At 39.7% G+C, this 17653-nt stretch overlaps 1 long non-coding RNA gene across 2 annotated transcripts in view; it reads left to right on the forward strand.

Moving 5' to 3' along the window:
* The window catches only part of LOC147584153 (uncharacterized), a 449134-nt gene that overhangs the window by 272664 nt on the left and 158817 nt on the right, over positions 1-17653 (forward strand). The gene's annotated exons all lie outside the window — the stretch shown is intronic.

Below are 17653 nucleotides of genomic sequence, written 5' to 3' on the forward strand. Positions count from 1 at the left end.
GACAAAGAACAGGGTCTATGGGAGCCACAGTTCAAAAAAAATTTTTTTTTTTCAACGCTTTTTATTTACTTTTGGGACAGAGAGAGACAGAGCATGAACGGGGGAGGGGCAGAGAGAGAGGGAGACACAGAATCCGAAACAGGCTCCAGGCTCCGAGCCATCAGCCCAGAGCCTGACGCAGGGCTCGAACTCACGGACCGCGAGATCGTGACCTGGCTGAAGTCGGATGCTTAACCGACTGCGCCACCCAGGCGCCCCGGGAGCCACAGTTTATAACCCTCTCCTTGGAGCTAAGTCAGTGCCTCCTCCTGCGAGGAAAGAAATGAGAGATGTCCTGGGATTTTCTGCCGTAGAGGATGCAGGCATAGCATCCCTTTTTCAGGATCTCAGGGTAGAACTGGGACAAGGAGGGGGACCCCATTTCTCAAACGTGATGATCAGGGGCCTGCACAATGTCCAAATTGCTGCTAAATGGAACCAGAAGTTAAGTGTTCTCTTTTTACAGACGTCTGAAACAATGAACAGGAGGGAAGGAAAAGAAATGTAGTTTAGCTTTGTACCTTTTTTTCTTTCTTTTTGGTGCCCATTCTTCCTTCCAAGTCCTCCTCCTATTTCCTGGCCATTTTTGGTAAGTGTCCAGTTTTGTCACCCTCACTGCTCAGAGTGCTCCCTTCCCAAAGGAACATCTTTCTCTGGACCCCTCTCCTCTCCGTATTCCTGTGTCCGTACAAGCTTTTTACCTACCCTCTGGTTCTTTCCTTCTGTTAGCTCTGACTCAGCAAAGTAATCATGGAAATAGAATTTTCTGCTTGTTAATCTGCTGCCCATCACACAAAAATGCCAGTAAGTTTAAGATGGGCTGGCTGGTCATTGAGACTACATAAAATAAAGTCCACAAAAGGTAAGCAATATTCTTGGGGAGCGGCTGAAACTGAGGTTTCTAGAGCAGTCTGCGTGATTCCACTTGGGAGAGGTATGCCCTGAATCCTGAGGAGTTCTACACAGAAAAACAAAACAAAACAAAACAAAACAAAACAAAACAAAACAAAACAAAAAAAAAACAGTGCAATTTTTCCCCCTCAAATCAAATCTACCCTTGACTTGGAGCAACTGTTAAAATGAAGACCCATGTACCGTACGTCCAAATATCTAAGTTATAACCCAGCTGACTATTGAATAAAAGACTTTCACCTCCTAATTTGACCATCTTTGTAACATCTTACATTCTAGTTAAGCATCAGACCATGGGGAAGCAAGGCTTGACCCCTGGGACCTGGTCTCCAGTCCCCCTCTGTTATTTTCACACACCCAATGCTGTTCCATACTGTGAACAGCCTCATGTCCACTATAGACAAAGCCCTGGTCTGAGTCCATTATCCCAACAGTTGCCGCTGCTCAGGCCTTGTAATGCATATGTCTGTGCATGTGTTCTCACAGGAGAACAGACTATAACAAGTTGATTCAGGTACTGAGGTACTGAAGGTGGGTTCAGAGTTATTTGGACAGAGAATTCCAAGGTCCTTGATCCCCAGAGTATGGTCTAGAAGGAGACATGGCATAGGCTTCAGATGGGCACATTCCCATGGCCCTGTGGACAAGGTCCAGGGGGCACCTTCTAAAGCTCAGGGCCTAAGGCAGGTTTCCTCTCACCTAAGGCTTATAACAGCACTAACCTAAAGGGCAGATATTCCCTGTTCCATGTGTGTCCTTGCAATGGAGCTGCTTCCCAAAGGGGCAACTCGAGATAGGATGCTCTAAGTTGTTTAACTTCAGAAATGGTTGCTATTATAATGGTTCATGAGGCAATGAGTTCACATTAAGATAGGAAATTCCCTCCTGAATAGCACTGACCAACACAGGGTAAGTATTTTAATGAAAACACTATGTGTGAATAAATAAGTGGCCTGTTACAACTTTAAAAAAACTTTTCGTATATGAAAGGAGTGACCGACAGTAGAGATTACAAGGCACTAACAGCAGATGAGAAACACTTTGATTGACTCGGAATTTTAAGAAGAACCTGCTTCTTAGAGGTGACCCCTCTATAATAGCTGAATGTAGAACCTATTTCTGCCCATAAAGCATGCATGGCTGCACCCAGAGCCCAGAGAGTATATTCATGATGCTACTGAATCAAGTACTGCTAAAGCAGGATTTCCAACCGATTGTCACTATTGACATTCGGGATGGGATCATTCTTTGTGGTTGCGGAGGAACAGTCTTGTGCATTGTAGGATGTTTAGCAGTATCCTTGGCTTTCACTCATGAGAAGCCAGTAACATTGCCTTCCAGCTCTAAAACCAAAAGTATCTTCGGGCATTGACAATTGTTCTCTCTTGGGGGAAAAACCGCCCCGGTTAAGAACCACTTTTCTTAAAGGATCTGATTGATCGGCATCGTCTGTACCCAGACAGAGTTAACACCAAGCACAACTCATAGCACCAGGATTTATTGTCAGAGGAAAACAAGAGTTAGGGAAAGCCAAACTAATGTAGTTTGCTTTGTTTTATCAGTCTCTAAGATCATATAGCAAATGGTGATATTAAGGTGAAAAATGAAAATGGAGAGTAGGAATGTTTAAATCTCTTATAGCAAGAGCTTTAATAATTTCTGTTCTCTTTTAAATTTTTTTTCCTGGGGCGCCTGGGTGGCGCAGTCGGTTAAGCGTCCGACTTCAGCCAGGTCACGATCTCGCGGTCCGTGAGTTCGAGCCCCGCGTCGGGCTCTGGGCTGATGGCTCAGAGCCTGGAGCCTGTTTCCGATTCTGTGTCTCCCTCTCTCTCTGCCCCTCCCCCGTTCATGCTCTGTCTCTCTCTGTCCCAAAAATAAATAAACGTTGAAAAAAAAAAATTAAAAAAAAAAAATTTTTTTTTCCTTTCTTTCTTTTTTTTTTTTTTTTTTTTTTTTTTTTAATGCTAGGGAAAGAGCCAGAGTGGATGTGTTAAAATCTCAAGCCTAGAATGAGATAAACGTAGGACAGGAAAGCATATGCCAAAAGCAAGTCTACTCTAGCTAGCATCATGTAAGCTCAGGAAAGGGTTCTGTGGTCCTGGGGCAGCCTCCCAGTTCCATGGTTCATTCTCCATGCCTTTCCTACTGCTGATCCTCCAATCTCTACTACTTCCTCTGTCAAAACAGAAAGTTGTGACTTAGTGACTTAGCAATATGCACACTTGTGCCTATCGTGATTTGCTGAAACCAGAATCTCATGAAGTTTCAGGCTGCATGGCTATTCATGTTATTTTGAGTCCAAGAAACCTCCAGGATGCAATTAGGCATATTGCTTGTGTTATAAGGACAAAAATTATTTATGCATGAGACACAATTTTTGCCTCTTCCTCACTTTTTCTGAGCAGGAAGGGATTATTTATTGTAAAGTTAGCTTCCAGAATCTTTTTCTGTTGTTGAGAATCTAGTTAGTAAATTTAAAGAAGGAACTAGATTAAACGATATCATAAAGAGCAAGAGTGGGTAAGGGATAGAAGAGCTGCAGTGACTGTGTATCTGTGAAAATGCTTGGAAAAGAAAAGAAGGGAGACAATATTTGGGGAAAGAATTGTCATATGTATATGCTATTGATTGTCAAAAATATTTTTAATTAAAAATATTTTTTAATTTAAATCTCTAACTTTAAAAGGGTTTCATCACATATTTAGACTACCTTGGGTAAATAAGAGAAGTGGCTACAAAACTGAGTTTTAAAAAAAATTTAAATACTACAATGCCACATCTGAGCTGTGTGGGCTCAGGGCTAATTCATGGACTCTCCTTGGAAGTGATTGATTGTAGTAACTTCCCTGTCAGACTAATCTTCACAACTACTGTGAGACTTATTTTACATCTAGTTCATCTCTTAATTTAGTGCTTTAGACAAGAGGGCTAAGGAAAGATTTGTCAGTTAATATATAAGCCACCATATCATTCATTAAATACAAATTCATTAAATTGACTATCATGTGATAGGACTGTGTGAGATTTGGTGACACAAATAAGATGGAGACAGAGGCCCTACTCTCAAAAAGCTTACACTCTTAGCTATAAATAATTTGTTATAAATACATATGGTAACCGGCAAGTAAGCTAAATGTGTATAGTCTAATAAATCTGGTATTTTTATAGCAACAGAACTTACTCCAAAATTGTATGTAGCCTTCTGTAGAATCATTCAGGTTTGCAGAATTTTCCAACCGAATTAGATTGATGTATATAATGTGAATAACTTTGTTAGAAATACTCAAGTCCTCACAATTTTTGGACATCTCTAAAATAATAGGATTCAGAAAGATGTTTATTACATTCTGTACTTTCCTTGCTAAATCTGATATGGCTCCAGCAATGAACAACACATCTTTCTAACATAATGACTCAAACTCAGAATCAACACAACTACAGGAACAGGACAGGCAGATGAGAAAATGCCTCACTCTGATGCATGCCCTCCATCGTGTTTCAGCCTGATGCCACATCAAACTCAAAGGCTTTTACTGATCCTTAAACTAACCATGAGTAGGAGCCTTCCGTCTATTTTCCCCTCTGGGTCTAGAGACATGTTATATTCCATTAGCAGCCTCTCTGATTTTTCATCTAAAGCCCTTCCCTTGCCTTGGATATTGACTAACATTTTCCACTGGTCAGAAACTTTGTTTATACAGCTGATCAAGTTAACGGTTCATCTCCTCTGCTCTGTAAGCACTCCAATTCTACCATCATCATAAGTAGGATTGGATATTTTACTTGGCAGAATTATTTCAGTAATACAAGATAACCAAATTGGATTGGTGATCGATAAGTTTGTTCAGCACTCATTCCAGTAAATAAAAACCAACCAGGCTCCAAATGGTTGAATTGCTATTGCAGTAGAGACATAATGTGAATCAAGGCTTGGAGACCTCAGGGAATTTCATAAAATCCAACCCTGCAACCAGATGATTGTCCTGTAATATATACCGTGTACCCAAGACCCATACATTTCAGTCTTTCTCTGTGGCAGTAGCTAGTTTTCTGTGGTACGTGGGTGAGAAGTACCACCATTTATAAAAGTTGCTTTTGAAAACTACTAGACTCAGGGAGAGTCCAGATGTCTAAATGCTACTATTCCAAATTGGTTAATAGCTGCTCATTTTTCTTTTTCCATTTCTGTATGAAATTCTGACATGGGAAGAATTTGGAGGACAATGATAACCTTTGCATTGATGAACACAGAAGATGTAGTGTTGAGTGAATGAGTTTTTAGATAAATTTCATTTTAGCTAACTTTTGTTCTTAGATATCTTTTGTTTGAGGGGAAGAGATGATTTTTAAAAAAACCCAAAAACTTGATAAGACTCTCACAATTCATTATAAAAAATAGAGTGGAGAATTTATCAATAACCTTAAAAATGCATTTTTCAAAAACAAATCCCAATTTCCAGAGAGGGCTTTGCCACTGACTTGCTATGTGAAACTTAAAATATCTTGTTTTGTACTTTCATTTCTAGTTGAATAAAAGTCATTATTATGACACTGTCTATGGCACCTGAGTTATCATGAAAACTGAATAGAATGTGGTATATGGAAGCACTTTCTGGAGTCTGAAAAGGTGTTTAAAAGCACTGAGACTGCGAGCAAGGTTCCCAAATTGTGGGATGTGTAGATGGTGAGATGCATAGATGAGAGACCTGCTTCAGTGCTCAGGGGTTCTATTTAGGAAATGGACACTTAACAATGCTGAACAACACAGTAAGGTAGTTAATCCTTTTTCAATTCTCAGTGACCCTTTCTGATTCCTACAAGAAGCACGCCTTAGGTGCTAGCATGTCTCTGGTACTTGCTAATCTCCCTTAAAGAAGGAGCTCAGACATGGAGCTTTGAACAGGCAAATGCATTTAGCTAGATTTTAATAGCATGGTTTAGTTTTCCTTGCTCATGTGTTTTTGTGGTAAACTCCTTAATGGCAAGTGGTAATGTTTTTCCATTAGTAGCAGTAATATAAAGTTTTATTTTTATGCAACTTTACCTAAGTGGGGAAAAAAGAAGCATTTTAAAGAAAAAATATTAAGTAAATAACAGTCAAGTGATACGTGAATTTGACAAAAATTGTAAAAGGGAGATGAACATGTTTGAAATTTGGGAATGTATGCACCAGTAAATGCAATGCATAAGCCAAGACCTAATGTGTTTGTCTTCAAGACAGTTAACACTTTCTATGTTGCTATGGCTCATCCCTCACCATTCTTGAACAATCCATACAAAGAAACACTGGGGAAAAAGGAAGGAAATTGGGATTTTCAGCTGCCGTTTTAACTCCCACTGATAAGCCCTTCCAGAGAACCCAAGCACTGCAATGCCACTTACATTTTCTGAACTTTTCAACATTAAACATTGGCCGTGTTGACTGTGCTGAAGAGGCAACACCTCCCCAAGAGTCCAGTTTGTCCCATTAACCTTGGAGAGGGAGCCAGGCACACGGTGATTGACCTGGCACATTCAGACACACATATGCAGTATGTCATCGTAATTCAGAATGGACTTCAACACTTTGATGAAATACATCTTGCTTTGTCCTTTAGAGACCATATGAATCTGCAAACAATTGCAATTTTGAAGTTGTGGGTAAACTAATTCTCTGTTTCAGAGTGTTTTCTCGTCATTTTCTCTCTCTCTCTCTCTCTCTCTCTCTCTCTCTCTCTCTCTCTCTCAGTTGGGAAGGGAGTAGAAAAATCTTCAAACAGTTGTGTCAGAACAAGAAGGGCATTCTCAGCCATGGAAAATTTGTTGGTGGGTTTTAAAAATGCTCTTTCTAAAAATTTATGGATGAGCTCAATTTAGAAAAAGTGGAGAAAGCACATGACGACATTCAGTCAGCTTGGGAGCCTATTTTTTTCCGTATAATGTTGCGCTGAATAAAATCCCAAAGTAATGATTTCCACTTGTTAATAAATAATTCTTGCTTGAAGTTAGGAAGTCTTGAAAGAGAAGAAATAATAATAAAAACACCACTAGAATCATTTCATTCCTTTCAAATGTGTTGAACTCCAACCCTAGAAAATGACTGAACCTCTATCTCATTATCTTATGCTGCTTCTCCTGTAGGATTTTTTAATTGATATATCTTTATTCCTCCAATATTTTAGGCTGAGTTTACATAATTTTTGTCACAAATGTAGATATTTGACACTTTCATAACGTATTATTACACTTCAAGGAAAACACACCCTTATGTACTATTCTTCCTGCCTGCCTGGGTGTAGAACTCCTCTTTAGAGCAGATGTTGTTGGCTGTTACGAAAGGGCTTTAGAATGCTGGATTCACATGAAGCTTGGAGGCGAGCACCAATTATGTCATATGGTGTCAGTGCCCAAGTTACAACACTAATATAACCAGCTTTTTTTATTATTTTTAATTTTTTTGGTCTTAATTATCCCCATGTATACTTCGGGACTCTCATTATGGAAAGCCAGGATTAGAATTGCTATTATGTTTTTTGCCTAAACAGGATGGAGAATTTTTTTCCCATAGTCTGATTTCAGGAGTATTGGGAATTTCTTAAAATGGACAAAACAAAAACAAAACCTAAAACCTCTCTTATTGCTTGGTTACTGATGATTAAGAGTACATTTTTTTTTATACCGTATCTCTGAGATTTTTATACCAATCTCAGAGATTTTTATACCAAATCTCTGGCATACCATAGATTTCCAATAAATTTATATTGAATGAATTAACTGGATAAATAAAATAACACCACTTTATGTCTTTTATTCAGTTCAATTATAGCCTTCCTGATTTCTCCCATTCTTACTTTGGAATCGTTCGTATTTATGTTACCTGAAAAAACCAAAACAGTGGCTCATTCACAGGAAGGCTACTGAATCTTTTAAATCTTGGTCAGTGCTCTCCCCACATTATTATCATCGTGAATTTACCTTACATAGTGATAATGGAAATAAATTTGTTGAGATTTTTTTAGTGATTTTATTTATTTATTTATTTTTGTTATTTGTTTATTTGACTAGAACAGGAGTCAGCCAACCATGGCCCCACATGCCACATCCAGCCTGCTCCATGTTTTTGTAAATAAAGTTTTATTGAAACACAGTCATGCCTATTAGTTTACGTATCATCTAAAACAGCTTTGTCTTCACAATGACAACCAGATAGCCTGCCAAACCAAAAATATTACTATCTGAAATTTTACAGTAAAAAACTTGCCTACCCTTAGACTAGAATAAAGGGAATTTTAGAAGTAGATAGGAATTAGAACAGTATTACATTCCTCAAATTCTATTGAAAGTGCTTATTAATTCCAAGTTTGGTTTTCTATTGGCTCAAAGATGTATGGGCTTGCCTTTGTAAAGTCTTGATATAGCATGAAAGAAATACATCAGTTCATTAATATTAAGTTTGTACTGTCATTTTAATAGTAATGAAAGTAATAATAATGGTAACAAAAGCTGCCCTTTTTGATAGAGTGTGAGGATTGGTGAGGTAAAATGTGCATTTGTACAAATCAGATGCAATCTTTTGCATCAAGATTAGACCAAATGTATGAATGCTACAATGTAAGTCAATGTGCACATTCCTTTCCCTAAGTGGTTCAGTTTCAAATCACAGTATCAATGAGTCTCAGAAAGGTTCGGAAATCCTCTTGTTTTCTGGAGGTCAGTACTAGTACACCTGCTTAAGTGCTAAGGTATTTCTGGTAGGAGTTGCAAAATTTTGTACTCTAAATATGTGAGTGCCACTGTCAGAGACTTGCTGGGTTACCTGGGGCACACAGGGGCAGAAAGGGCTCTACTATTCAGAAAACAAGTCGTATAACAAAGGAGGGTGCATTTGGTTTTCTCCACTACTTCCTAGCCAAGACCCTTGGGCTATTCATCTCCACTCACCAGTCACCCTGTGTGGAGGCTCCAGGCCAGTGAGCCTGTATCCACAAGGCAGCATCTTGAACCTTGCTGGATGCAAGAGGGAGCCGTAGGCACAGCATTGGAGAGAAAAGAGTTTAGTCGAAAGTAGCCAGCCACCTCACTGAAGAAAAGAGAATAATAATTAATTACCACTTTATTTGTGTCTATTGTATGCCAAGCTCTGAGCTAATTCAATCTGCTCCATAACTAATGGCAGCTAATCAAGTCCTACCCACAATCCATTATATGGTTGTAAATCAATCCAGTGTATGGTAATCCACATTTAAAGATGAGGAAACTGAGGCTCAGCAGGTTAAGTAATTAGCTCAAGGTCACACAGCTGGTAAGCAGCAGAGCAAGGATGAGGTTCCAAAGATCTTATTCTTAAAATGCTAAGCAAGGGACTTTTTGCAGAGGATTGGGTTTCATGGGTGGGTGATGTCATTTGACCCTTGGCCTGGAGTTGTTCAATATAAAAACCACCTCTTCAGGGAAGTTACACTAGACGACCTCAAGCAGAAAGAATTTTTGCTGTATTAAGTCTAGGAACATTCCCCCCCATCGTCTGATTTGGCTTTCCCCAGAAACCTGGGCCACTCTTTGGTATATGGTGATCCTTTCCCACTAAGAGTCGGATATACATCCTAAGATAAGAAGCACAAACTGGATTCCCCTGCTCTTGACCGTATGAGAATCAGGTCAGATGAAGATGTTCAGCAATTGCCAGCTTTTCAGGGGACAGAACAGCAGCCCCAGAATGTCTGGTCAAATGCAAGACATTCCATACTTCTCCAAAGACCTTTCCCTGAAAACCTTTAGGTCTGCAGGGCAAACGGAGAAAAGGGAATTAGAATAAGAAATAATATAGGATGGAGGGGGAAACACATGCACACGTCACATGTTATTAGATGGAGCCAAGGGGCCCTCCTGGAGCACTGGCCTAGGAGCATGCATTCAGACCGACTGGGCTGTGCTCACCATCAGTGTGCCAGAGAAGAGGTGGGCTGTGGCTCATTCCACAAACTCTATGTTTAATTGCCAAGCCTCTTGGCCATGCCCTGGTTCTCAGGAAAGCTGCCATTTCAGAGGAACAACCAAAATCTTTTTGGGCCCTGGAAAAATGATAAAAGAAACTTGGGGAGAAGGGTGCTATGAAAGGCCTCTGATCACCAGGATTGAAAATTTTTTTCCCAAAGGAAGTAATAGATACCAACTGTCCCCCAAGATAATCATTACCATTACTGCAATGCACAGTGATTCTTATTAGCAAGGATCAGATGGCATTTAGAGATCACTGTACCAGGCAGTACACTGAGGGCCTTCCAAGCATTATCTCATTAAATCTTTCCAATGACCCTAAAAGGTAAATGCTACGATATACTCATTTTGGAAAGAACGTTTGAGATTCAGGGCTGCCCTGGGCAACCCAGTAGTCACTACCCACATATGGCTTTTGAGCACTTGAGATATGCTTAAATGTAACATGCACACAGATTTCAAAGACTTAGTACAAAAGAAAAAAAAAAAAAAGAAAAGTATCTTATTAATTTAATCGCTTATTGAAATGATAATATTTTTTTTTTAATTTTTTTTTTCAACGTTTATTTATTTTTGGGACAGAGAGAGACAGAGCATGAACGGGGGAGGGGCAGAGAGAGAGGGAGACACAGAATTGGAAACAGGCTCCAGGCTCTGAGCCATCAGCCCAGAGCCCGACGCGGGGCTCGAACTCACGGACCGCAAGATCGTGACCTGGCTGAAGTCGGACGCTTAACCGACTGCGCCACCCAGGCGCTGAAAATGATAATATTTTAAACAGTTTAAACAAAATACATTATTAAAATTTACTTTTTGTTTTACTTTTTTCTAATGTGGCTAGGAGGAAATTTAAAATTACATATGAGACTCCCAGATGTGGCTTGTGCTCTATTTCTATTGGACAGCTCTGGTCTGGAGCAGAGGTCACCAAACAATGGCTCTAAGGTCCAGTGTGGCCCACAGCCTGGTTTTGTACAGTGCATAAGCTAAGAATGATAGACTGATTTTTCCATTTTTAAATTAACTGTATAATTAAAACAAAAACAATATGTGGTGGAAACTATATGTGGCCTGCAAAGCCTAAAATATTTGCTATTAGTCGTTTACAGAAAATGTTGCTGGCCCCTGGTTTAGATGACTAAGTGACAGACCACAATCTCCAAAATCTGTGCTTTATCCACTCTGAAGGGCAGCTTTTACTCAATGCCAGACTTTGCATGGAATCTTTATACACTATACCTCATTTGGTGCCAAGATTAAATAATATTAATTAATAATGTTTACTAATAATGCTATTATAATATTACATAAGATTAATAATATTATTATATACATTTTACAGATGAGCAAGCCAAGGCTTATAGAGACTCAATAACTTGTCTTAAACCACACAGCTAATAACTGATGGGACTGGGATTTGAATCCACTTCCTCCTGAAAGGTACAGCTGTAGGCTCCTTAATATCTTGCCAGTGAACCCCTGTTTAGTTAGGGCCAGTCTCTTCATTGGTTAGCACTGAGTTGCCTAGTCCCTGAGAGTTTATCTGAGGTGATTTGATCTTCCCTGGTATAAGCTAATCCAGGGATCAGCAAACTATGGCCAACAGAACAAATTTGGCCCTCATGTCTTTTTTTTTTTTTTTAATAAGGTTTCATTAGGACATAATCTTGCCCTTTTGTTTATGTATTATCTATGGGTAGTTTCATGCTACAATAGCAGAGTTGAGTAATTGCAACACAGACCATGTGTCCCACAAAGCTGAAAACATTTACTACTTGGGCCTTTACAAAGAAAATTTGTTGACCTTAACTCAAATAGAACAGGGATCACATTTGACCTACAGTGCCTACCACAGTGTGGGGTTAGTGAGGGCACAATAAACACGGAGTGGTTAAGTGAGTATGTGAGTGATGATTGGGGGAGGGGGTGAGGGAAGTGTTTCCCTCTCCTCCTCCTAGTACAGACCTTGCTTTGTTGGTGTACGTGCATAGTCACACCCCTGAGATACTGCATTCTCTCTCATTGCTGATGTCGGGATTCTCCCATATTCTTTCCCCCACTTCCTTCCTCCAAACCTGCTTGACCAGGAACATGTTGGCTACATTTCACTTCAAATACACAGGGAACTTAAAATTAGAGGAAAACATGCTTGGCAAAACCTAAAATATTTTGTAAACCATCTGGGATGTTCTCTTGTTCGTTCTCGAGCTGAGTTCCATGGTCCTCCATGGAGGAATGGTTTTCACAAAACCCTCATTAGTTTCAGGACAATGGGACTCTTCACACTTAAGTGAAACCAATAGGAATGTGCAGTAGCAATCTCACTATAGCTTTGGAAAGGAGTTGGCAACCAACTGGATGGGAAACAAAGGTAGCAATTCAAGAACATTTCGGGGAGAGCCAAGGCAAGAATTATTGTGTGAGGCTGCCATGTGCCATTTCCATACTATATAATAGCTGAGTAATATATAACCATTACTGAGCATTTCCTGTATTCCAGGCACTTTTGTAAGTACCTTCTATCCTATATCTCAATTAATCCTCCCGGTAACCACGTGAGATGGTCCTATTATTGTCCCCATTTCAATTTCAGGACACCCAGAATTAGGGAGCTTCAATAATTTTCCCCAAGTCCACACAACTAGTAAGTGGCAGAGGCAGGACTTAGACTTAAGACTAGCTAATTCCAAGTCCTAGCCTTTACCAATATTCCACACCCGACTGTCCAAAAGGTCCAGTAACTAAGTCTCCCAGGCCTTATGACCCACAGTAGTGCTGGGCACCTGGTAAGCACTCACTTTTTACTCATTTCCTCACTTATGTATTCAGAAATATGTACTTAAATCTACTTTATGCCAGGCACCATGATTAGTGATAAGTATTCAATGGCGATCCAAGAAAGATAGATTTATTTTTATTTTGGGTGGGGAAGGAAGAAGGGCAGAGGGAGAGAGAGAATCTTTTTTAAGCAGATTCCACACTCAGCATGAAGCGTGATGTGGGGCTGGATCCCTCAACCCTGGGATCATGACCTGAGCCAAAATCGAGAGTCGGATGCTCAACTGGCTGAGCTACCCAGGTGCCCCTAAGAAAGATAGATTTAGATAATTTTTTTTAATTAGAAAATGACATCAGAGGGCTTTGTACCAGTTATCTCTTTATTTATTTAGAGGATTCCAAACTCATGGACATCTTATCCACTTTATTCCCTTTGCTTATCCATTCCATCTTACTTGGAGAACAATTTGTATTTCTGTCTTATTTCTCTGCCCCTCTTGCTCTGCCCCTTTCCTCCCTCTCCAAAAATCCCAGCCCTAAAACAGTCTACATATTGTGAAAAAGATTTCTTAAACCACAGGGGTGATGTAACTCCAGGCCTGTTTTTTCTCTGTCACACACGCAAAATATTGGATATGAGTGAGATTTTTAAAAATTGGTTTTCAAATGTGATGAAAAGAGTGTCCTTTTCACCAGAACAAAACAACTCCCAACACTGAAGCCTCCTTCCTGATATGGTTGACTTCCAAAGATGAGGAAATCTGTGCATTGGGCCACAGCCTCCAACAAAGTGTGAGGGACACAGAGAAGCTATGGATTGGATAGATCTTCGATGTTTAGAATGAAGCTAGAGGCTCCCTTTGGGCTCCGAACGCCACAGTTAAAGACATGGCCTGTATTTGGATGGGCATTGGCCCAAAAGGCTCAGTTGCAATCCAGCTGATATGACAGGGTTTTTGCCATGGAAAGTGTTCGCATTGGAGCATTTCTCAGCGAGTCACTAGCCATCAATTACTTAAGAGTCAGATCTTGGCGAGAGGCCCCCGTTCCACAAAGTATGTCATTCTGTGTTCACAGAAATGGAGTTTACAGTCCTGCCACTAAATTAAAACTGGTGCTTCCAAATTAAAAGCAGACAGGACAGATGTGCAGGGAAGAAATGGAGACTCACATCTTTTGTGAATCAGCTAATCATTGTGCCAGAACTTGAAATCAGCTTTTCCTGTAGAGGCCTCAACTGCACCACACCTATGTAAACCGCATTAAATGAGGTGGAATTAACATTTTACCAGATATTTCTTTCACTCTGCCATCTGGAGGAGGATAAAGAGCTCAATGCAGCCCTGAATCCCAGGGACTTGCAGTGTGGGAACATAGGGTCACTACCTGAGGGTGGCCACATCTGTCTGTCCCCCCATTGAACGATATGGAGCCATTGAGGACACGAGGGAGTGGATGGAAAGCCTATGAAAACAAGTGGAACACTCAAAATGACACAGGACTCCAGTACTACCCCCAAACTGTGAGGCATGCATCCCTCAGGGGAAAATGATAAAAAATAAGGCTTTCAGTATTCTGCCTACCTTGTTAATCTATTCACAATGTAAATATTACCTTTAATTTACTAAGCACTTATTATATACGATTTGAAAAACTTCAGTATGATCATGTGACTCCCTGTGGCTTTCAGTGGCTTCCCACTGCCCTGATGCTAAAGACCAATATCCTTTCCCGGGTCACAGGGACCTGTAGGGTCTGATCCCTGACTTGTCTGATACCATCTCTGTCCCAGACACATTGAGTTTCTCCCATGCGCTGTGTTTTCTTCCTCTGCTAGTTATTCTCTCTGCTGCAGTGCTTTTCCAACATCTTTTTTTAAAACATCTTTATTGAGAAATACTTCACATATCATAGATTCACCCATTTAAAGTGTACAATTCAGTGGTTTCTAATATAGTCACAAAGTTGTGCAAATATCACCACAATGTATTTTAAAACACTTTATCACCCCAAAAAGAAATCCCCTGCCGATTAGGAGTCATTTCCCATTTTCCCCCAACCTCCCTCCACCTCCAGGCTTAAGCAATTATTGATTTACTTTGTGGCTCTATTCTGCCTCCTATTGTGGACATTTCATACAAATAGAATTACACAATATGTGGCCTTTTGTGTCTAACTTCTTTCACTTATCATAATGTTTTTAAGGTCAGTCCATATTATACCATGTATCAATATTTTGTTCTTTCTTACTGTCAAGTGGATATGCCACATTTCCATTCATCAGTTGATGGACAATTGAGTTGTTTCCTTTTTTAGTTGGTGTGAATAATGCTCCTATGAACATTCACATACATACATACATTCACTTATTTTATATTTTCATCGTTTGGGTATATACCTAGGAGTGGAATTGCTGTGTCATACTGTAATCTTACGCTTACCATTTTGTGGCAACCATAATTTTTTTGACCTAACATTACAATGTATTTTTTAAGCCTCAACAAAAGTGTTAATTTTCTCACAAATGAATTCCTATCCTTCCATTCCCTCTTGAGTTGAGTGCCCCAGTTACATACCTCTCATAAGTTACTGTATCTTTTCCTTCATTGTCTTATCCTAGTAGTCTGTTACATTTTATGTACATAATAATTTGATATATATCTGTTTCTCCTGCTAGACTATGTTAGATGGATCTTTAGCTCATCACTTTATCACCAGAGCTCATGCTAAGGCAATGTGGTAGCTTTTAAGATGGTACCCAAAGATCCCACCTCCTGGTATTCATGCTCTTATGTAATACCTTACCTTTGAGTGTAGGCTTGACTTAGTGGTTTGTTTCTAACAAATTAGAATAAGGTGAAACTGACATTTGAGGAACTAGATCTACTAACTCTCTCTCTCTCTTTCTCTCTCTGTAATCATTTGCTCTGGGGGAAGCCAGTGGTTGCTTCATGAGAGCACTAAATAGAGGCCCACTTGGCAAGAACCAATGCCTCTTACCAATAGCCATGTGACTATTTCACCTTGGAAACAGGTCCACCAGCACCAGTCGAGCCTTCATATGATTGCAGCCCTTGTCCATGTCTTACAGCAACCTTGTTAAGGGTAGTAAGCCAAAACCACCCAGATAATCCTTTGATTACTGATGCACAGGAATTATTAGATAATAAATGTTCGTTGTTTTAAGTTATGAAATTTAGAGGGTAGTTTGTTACACAGCAATAGAAAATAAGTATAGGTATACTGCCTGTAACATACAGAGAGCTCCATAAATTATGGACAAATGAACTAATGAATGAATGAGTAAATGGACGAAAGCCACAAGTTTCTCAAAAATAAAGACATTAGGACCTTTCAGATGTAATGTTCTGAATCTGAACTCATCATCTTGGCCTCATAAACCTACTCTTCCTGCTATGTTCTCCATCTTAGTGACAACTATCACCACCTCTCCAGGGACCCAAAGTAGCAACCAGGCAACATCCTGGACTCTTACCCCATCTTCACCCCTTGCATCATCCATGTTCAGTCCCTCTCATCTATTTCCTCAGTTTTACCCTTGTCACTGACTTTCTCCCTTCTGCTTCTATATTAATGCTGCAGTGACCCTTTAAAAATAAACTAACTATTGGGGCACCTGGGTGGTTCATTTGGTTAAACATCCAGCTTTGGCTCAGGTCATGATCTCACAGTTCATGAGTTCAAACCCCACACCAAGCTCTGTGCTGACAGTGTGGAACCTGCTTGGGATTCTTGCTTTCTCCTCTCTCTCTGCCCCTCCCCTGATCATGCTTTCTCTCTCAAAATAAATAAATAAACTGAAAAAAAAAATAAGGTAACTTGTTCCTGACTCTGATTAACAACCAAACAAATAAACCCTGTTTATCAGGTCCTTCCCAGTCCAGTTTGTGCTTTTTCTGTAGCTTCTATATTTCATCACCCTCCCTTTGAGTCAAATAGACTTCCTCTTTTCCTAGAGCCCATCATGACTTTCCATATGCTGTTCCCTTTACTAGAACACTGTTCTCTCCATTATCCTTTGAAATGACTAACTCCTACTCTTTCAGTTTTAAAAAAGAAAGACAAAGTACGATAAAAACTGCATTTATTGAAAAATTCCTAGATTTAACTGGTTATATAAGAATCTCATTTAATGACCACATCAACCCCAAATGGTACACAGACCAACCTGCATCTTACTGTGGACCAAAGAAACTACGAATAAGAACAGATCCATGTGACACCAATCAGGAAAATGAAAACTCATATCATGCCACCTCTTGGCATGGTAGATGATTTCCTCACCCATCCCAGGGAAACCCTAGGGCCTGAAGCAAGGTGAAGGGTTAACCACATAGAACCATACCACTTCATTTTCAAGTGTTTTGTTGTTTACTTGTTGTTACTTTGTTGTTTACTTAATTTATTTTTGAATTTTTTTGGCGAGGTGAAATTCATATAATATAAAATTGACCACACTTCAAAGCATACAATTCAGTGGCATTTAGCACATTCACAATGTTGTACAACCATCACTTCCATTAAGTTCAAAAATATATTAATTTATTTTAGACCTTGATTGCAGAAAGTGGAGTTAGTCACACTTCTCAGTTCATGACACATTAATATCATCATCAGGGCAAAGCTCTTTCTTTAAATCACTTATTTATGATTCTCTTTTATTCCCCATCCTGGGAGCTCTGCCCCCAACCAGGCTAACATGTCTAATGTCTATCTTACTGTTTACCCATGCTTTGTTTTATTAAATCCTCATGCACTTTCCCACTTTGATCTTCAATTTTTCCCCAGCATTAAGAAAACAACAGGGGTGTACAATTCATCTGTCATTAAGGAAGAAGCTTTGTTTTTGTAGAAGAAGTGCTAACTAGTCAAGAATCCTTTGTTCTAAACCAGAGGTCTACAAACTATGGCCCAAGGGCTAAACCCA

This window comes from Puma concolor, chromosome A1 (assembly GCF_028749965.1).
Source record: "Puma concolor isolate L17-30 chromosome A1, mPumCon1.1.hap2, whole genome shotgun sequence".
NCBI lineage: Eukaryota > Metazoa > Chordata > Mammalia > Carnivora > Felidae > Puma > Puma concolor.